This window comes from Brachyistius frenatus, unplaced genomic scaffold (assembly GCF_029030835.1).
Source record: "Brachyistius frenatus isolate BFR_SWC_R1_liver_20210118 unplaced genomic scaffold, ASM2903083v1 Contig_5, whole genome shotgun sequence".
Classification (NCBI taxonomy): domain Eukaryota; kingdom Metazoa; phylum Chordata; class Actinopteri; family Embiotocidae; genus Brachyistius; species Brachyistius frenatus.
The window spans coordinates 5,850,409-5,857,629 of record NW_027210604.1 but is presented as its reverse complement, the minus strand read 5'-3'; positions in this window follow the sequence as shown (position 1 = coordinate 5,857,629).

Genomic DNA, 7,221 nt, shown 5'->3' with positions numbered 1-7,221 from the left:
TTAGACCTTCAGACATTCATACACTGACAGTGCAATGGAAACACTCACGACATCTGTACACAATTACCTAAAAGTCAAATAAGAGATACTGTAGATACTTACTTAGGTTTACTTAGTAAATCATATCTTTATCTAAGGTGTGAAAGATAATCATTGAAATGCCCTTTAGAGGAGAAAAATGTACCTTTTGAAAATGTTTTATTGCCTTATTTTATTGCAGCACATTACAGGCCTCAATATTTACTATAACATCAAAAGTGTGAATGGTTAGAACATCCTGTTGGAGAGACATGTCCCTCTTGAAATAGAGAAGTGCATTTTGCCGCTCTCCACATTTGCCTAATATTCAGATTTTCTGTCGGTGAATTGTTTGTTTGGCCCTCTACTGCTCCATGTTTCATCCTTGCTGTCATTTCAGCTCTGCGTGCCTCGTTCCATACATCAAAACACCTTGAACAATAGTACTGAATAATGACTTCCTGAATTATCATATGAAAGCCAGTTTCTGTGATGAGGTGTATCAGAGAAAGTGTACAGAGAACCGTATAGAATAAACACACAGTGAAAAACATATATACTCGCACGGAAACAGAGAAAATGAACTTGAAGATAGGAGAGGTGAATGGCAGACAGAGAGGTGTTTTGAGAGCAGTTCGATTAAAGTACTCGAGGTTCAAGTAACATGAATGCTGGAAGAGATGGGAGACACATAAATACGTTGTGAAGAGCCCTTCAGCGACTCCACTAGGTTACAGAGTCTCTTCTCTGGTGTTTGTAAAGTGTCTGACTCATCTACGACGGTGCCATGAAAACCTCTGGGAGTAGCCCGTGTAAGTGGATAAGATCATTGCACTGCACTACTCATTCGCTGAATGGAGAAAATTTCAGTCCGAGATTCACCATTTCCAGTTAAAATATCGAGTATTTCATCTTTCGCCAACAATTGAATTGTATCAGTGGTCCCACCTACCTTCAGCTGAAGAGTTTCAGACCCCACATTATATTCGTCAGCCTATACTGTCCACCTTAATGGACATAGATCAAAAACATCCACATCATGCCAGCAGGGACAGTATAAAAAAAAAAAAAAAAAAAGGGTTTTCTTATTGATTTAAATAAAACATATTGCATGGTATTTTTCTGAACAGAAAATTTGGATTCAACCTGGAAAAATGCCATTTGAAATTAGGATTTGAAATGAAAGCCAATTTATAAAACTTCAATCCAACGTCTGTATTTAATGTCACACTCCTTTTCCAAGAAAATCTGTTTTGAAATGCATTAAAAAAAAATCCTCCTCTATCATTTCAACAATCACAAGGGTAACAAACATCCCATTGTCTATAATTCAAGCCTGTAAGCACACACCCTTATATATCTTAAATAGCTTCCTTTGCCTTTCTACCACTCAAGGTGATAAATTCATATAGTTGTCAAGGAAAACTCTGCGTTCTGCTGCTTGTACAGACAGAGTTGAGATTTTGAAGACTTGAGGTCACTCAAAAGTTATCTTCATGCCAATCTGCCCATCTACACTGAGCCCATGGAGACCATGGCCCTGTAATACAGTTCAGATTCTGACTGATGAGACATCCTGTATTCAATTTAACAGAATAGAGCCAAACAGCAATACATCAGCAAGGTATTGATCACACTGTTGTTTGATGTCTTGACTCTATATAAGAGGCAGCTATCAGCGTCACCATGTTGTCGTGCATAACTTTATAACACTAATAATCTTTGCTTCTGTGCTCTCTTAACATTTTAGAGGCACAACAAAACTTTATTTTACAATATGGCAAAAGATGCTAATTCTTTTATTACATAATTTGGTTGTTTTGCCCAATTATGTTTAGGCATAATTTCACAAATGCTGTCTAAACATGTTCATTTAAATGTACTGCCAGACATCAGAGTACATTAAAGGGACACTGCAAGTTCAACAGTTCTGAAAGGGCTGTAGTTCAGTGAGTCACCTCGAATCTCACGAAGACACCAAAGGTCGTTAACAGAAATAATCAGTGGGTGTGTTTCAAAAGATGGAATCAGCGGAATTATCTGAGGTTGTAAATGGCATAATTAGTGTGAAGTGGTGAAAACCTTCTGGCTTCTTGTCTGGGTTTGATAGTAAGATTTCTCTCTCGCATGCAAACACAAAAGTAAAAAAAGTCTGATACTAGGAAATCATAATTATTGGCTCTGTCCATCACATCCTCTCTGCCACTTAGTACTTTGCATTATTTCAGTCTTTTCTCTGCATTTTCTGTGAGATTTCTGTTCTCTGTGAAACCCTGCTGATGAGGTCATACATCTGATGAGGTGCAGTGACATTTCAGGTGTTTATCATTCAGGTTACATCACTCAAAACAATAAGGTAATAAAAGTCCTATTTTATAGTTAATTAAAATGTTGCCACTAATGTGGCCGAAAGAAACTTGAAGCTTGAATAAGGAAATTCACTGTGATTGCTATTGAGAGCATTGCCCTCAAACATATATTCAATTAACTGAGATACATGTTCAGTCTGGGTGTTAATACACCTCTTCAACAAATCACTCTTAATTAATCGCTGCAGTGCAACTCATCCTGATGTCACTGCTGGTACTAGTAATAGGGGATGCTCTTAAAGCGTTTCTACTTATTCCCCACCGCCTACAGCTACATGCAAACAATTACGCTCATCACAAACACAAACCTCTACACTCATTCTTGGTTGACTGGAAATCATATCTGTTTTCATGTCCACTGAGGAGACAGCATTAGATCTATGTGATGCATGATATGATGTAGGCATGATCCATTAAGCTGAATTTACTATTTTATCTGATTCTTTTGCTTGTTTCAGTTTTAATTCACAGCCACATCAGCTCAGCACTATGCTTGAGCTTTCCCTGCCTACAGAAAGTGCACATGATGCACCAGGCTATTTGTAGCCAATTATGATTCCTGAACCGTGCAATGCCCTGACTCTGCTGTAACCTGCCCAAATTACATACCGGTTTTCTTTCCAACTGTGCCTGCAAGCCCGAGAATCCTATACTTGGAACCCCACTACAGGCACCAACGCTCATATTACCGTCATGGGTTTACTGGTATACCAAAGCTTTTAACATGCATATATGCTTGCCAGTTTATGAGATAGACATAGCTGAAACAAATGCAGTCTAATACAACATGACTGAATTATCCGTTATATCTATCTAGGAATTTGGCTCAATTAATGCCTTTCCTTTGAGTAAAATGTGGAAAACCATTTGAAGGAATTGAGAGTGAAGGTTTTATTCTAGCCTCAAGTAGTGTTTATCTTTTATAGCAGGGGAAAGCTGCTCACTGCCACCTTTTGACCACTTCTTGAATATGGTATTTCTTTGTGATTTCTCCGCTCTATGTCTTAGCCTGGTCTCCTTTGCACAGAGTTTCCAACCTCAGAGGTGTCTTATTAAACAAAAGTTGAATTCACACATTCTTGTTTGTTATCAATGTTCTCCTTTGTTGAGGCAGTTTCAAAGAGGTGTTAATTCAGCTCTGTGGCCATTCACAGTTTCCAGTTCAGTTCAAGGGACAATTAAATTAAATTAGAGGTTTTTGTAATATTTTATCCACAGAATTATTTTCAATGAAGGCAGACTCCTCTCTAAAACATCTTTAAAAAAAACAAAAAAAACCTGAATATTTATAACTGTTATAAAGGTGTGATTTTTTTGCAGGGCTCTTATATTAGGTGTACCTAATAAATTAAATAAAACTGTATACATGCATGCTTCATACCATAACAGCTACTGCATTGATAGTATGCCTGTTCCGATATCCGCGCAATAGAATGAACTTTACCTCGATTTGCCCTTTGCATTACTGATGTTCCCATAAACTTATATGACTTCTCTGCATCAGGCTGAAGTGGAGTGTGCGGCATATCTGGGCACATTTAGTCCATTTGATCTTCTTCTCAATTAATACAAATCTGGAAGGCCTCAGTACTCTGCATTGGGAAGCCATTTGATTATTTTTCACAGGAGGTTTCTGAAGGTTTTCCTCTGAGAAATTAAGAAAGATAAATTTTGTGCATGTTGTTTGAGTATTTTTTACAATTCAATGCTCTGAGCCTGCACAACATAATTTTACTTTAAAAGGCAACTGATTTACCCACATTTTGTCATTAGTCTGGAAAAAGAATGCAAGTAAAGATCGGTTTCTGAAGAGACATACTGTATTGATGATCGTTCTGGAGCGTGAACACGTGCCACATTGTTAATCAGTATAGACAAGACAAATTTGGGGAGGGTGGGGAGTCAGTCTGGGTGATACTGAGGTGGGATAAGCACACCAAAATGATGCAAGTGTTCTGCATGTTGAATATCATTTTCAGTGTTTATTAACCTTGTTAGGTTTCAGAACAACATATAGTACATGCGGTGTTTCACTGGATCTCGAAGTGTCCACAGAGACATCCAGTGTTGCTATTTTGTTTGTGTGGGTGTGATAATTGCAAGCTGCTGAACAAAGACTGCTACTGAACATGGACAACAGCTTAAATTGCTTGTTACATTCCTGCTGTTTCAGGCTGAAGCCTCATAATAAACACCTTGGAGGACGCCCCCTACTTTGTTTCACACCCCGCATTTCCCTCACTTTTCTTCTCCCGCTTCATGTCTTCCAAATCTATGTTTCTCTGTCTCTACTCGCTTGGTAATCACCACTTTACTTGAGCCAGATGTTTAAAACAGCAGAGCTTATCATCACCTCCAAGCAGCAGGGGCAGCCAGCCAAACCACAAACAAACATGAATGAAGTCAGAAAATTCACAAGGGAAGGGCATGCTTTTCATTCCCTGGTGCTTCCATTTTTTCTATCTTTGTACCCAGCAAAACATCCAGATCTGACATCTCGGTGTTATTCGAATGCTACTGGACTGCCCTGAGTTTCTTGAAGATGTTTTACCTCTCATTTGAAAGGCTTCTGCAGTTCTGAAAGAAGTGAACCATGACCTGGATGTCTGAGAATCTTCACAGACATCCAGATCTAAGGTTGATGTTAGTCTTGTCCTTTGATTACCATCAGCTGTGTGGGCTGAATTCACCCTGCGCTTGCATTTAATCACAGAGACTAGATTAGATAAGAGGATGAAACTTTAATAACTCTTGGAATATGTGCTCGTTGCAGCTGCAAAGAGAAAAAATAATAATAACAGGGGGAAAAGGCACAAAGTTTAAAGACACACTGAGGATGATACAATAAATATATAGTATGGGATTCACCAATAGATTTAGAGACAAAGAGTTTTAAACATACGGGGTGTGCTTCTTTAGATTTAGTGAACTGATATGGAAGAAAGTATTGTTTTGAAGTATTGATTGTAATTAAAACATCACACTTTTCTTCACTCTAAGAATAAAAATGTATACATGGTTGATGGGTTAATTAAAACATTTCCAAACTTGTCTGGATGAACTCGTAGTGCAAGTATGCTCCGTTAATGATTAAGTATGATATATGTACTTGTAAATGAAATGTCTAAGCATGTCCCTATGTGAAATAAAATGTTAATATCTGTTTAAGGTGTAAAGGTGTTTTATGCATAACTGTGTTTGGAAAAATGGATATGAAGATAACATAGAAATTGAATGTCAATTGCATCGTGTGGTACATTTAACGCTGGACTACAGAATACGGACGTTGTGGCTGAAAGCTTTCTTCAGTTGGATGGCATTTGGCACAAATAAACAACTCTTTTGTATATGTAGCTGCATCAGTTCATCAAAGAGAGGGTGGGAGGCTTTAAATAAGTCATCTGTCCCTCTGCAGACTCCTCCAGGGTGTCCTCACTCAGTCCTGAGACTGTGCAGCTTGTAGAGGGTCAGTGATCAGGATTCCTTATATTCTGTGCTGTCGGTGGGAGTGGTGGCAAATGTGAAGTGTTTTCTAATTCAGGTGTGCTTCACAATGTCAGATTTCTGAAGTGCCTTATACACTGTGCTTCTCTACTGTCTGTCTTCTAAATGATATATCATCTATCTTAATCTCAAAGTTTTTCTCCAACTAGTGGGCCAAACTGCTGCTGCGGAAGCATTTTGGAAACCACAGCTGAGTCGAAACAGAATCAGGACGGTGTTGGTGATGGGAAATCAAATAAACAGTTTGGGAAAGATTGTCACTGGGAAATAATGAATGTATTCCAGTTGAGTTAGAGTCTGTGTTGTTATAAGTTTTAGTCAAGTCAGATTTAAAATAATTTAGGCTTCCACGCTGTTTAGCCATCTGATATAATCACAAAAGACACTCACTGATTCTTTGCAGATCGCTGACTTACAGAGAATTCAAATGAGTAAACCTGCTTTGTTCCAGATACACAGAAACCCACAAATGCCATATATTTAAATATTTCTTAAAGCCTGTGGAAGGTGGAGGGTTTTCTTCAGTGTTTCAGATGAAGAAGTGACCTCTATTTCACGTGTGTCATCCACTCTATCATAAGGCTGGCTCTCAGATTGTGCACTCACACGAGCAAAAAAAAAAAAAAAAAAAAAAAAAGGTCCAACACACACACACACACACACACACACACACACACACACACACACACACACACACACACACACACACACACACACATCAGATTTCTATCCCATACTGCTGTGCTATGTTTGATACCTCCCTCCTGCCTATCACAGCAGGGCAGATTGAGTCTGACCCAGAGACTCTGCAATAATGACTGTGCTCTCCGATTCTTCAACACGAAAACAGAAATCCCAGTGTGAAGTTTTCAATATATATTCACAGAGGAGAGTGGATTGTGGTCAGGCTGAACGGATGAAATGAAAAAAAAAACCTGATTCAAATGCCTTATAGGTGATTCAGATTCATATTATTTTATCAGGTGCGGATGTACCCATTATGCAAGTAATCTGGGAAATAATCCCGATGTTTACAGCACAACATTCATTTTGAACTTCAGTTGAAAGTGGGAAGAAATAAACAGCCCTTGATCAATCAAATATGAGTCGAGGTGTTCACACACCAAGACCTGTGCACACACACGCTGCTTCAGTGAAAGTATATTATTATACTAGTAATAGTAATACTAGTAATTGTAAACAATTCAGTGTTCTTATGACCACTTTTGTTAATGTCAGTTATAATTTGTCATGTGTTGAATAACTGAATCATCAGTAGGGAGATCTGTCAACAAAATAAATCGACCTACTCACACTGCCTGTCGTCTGA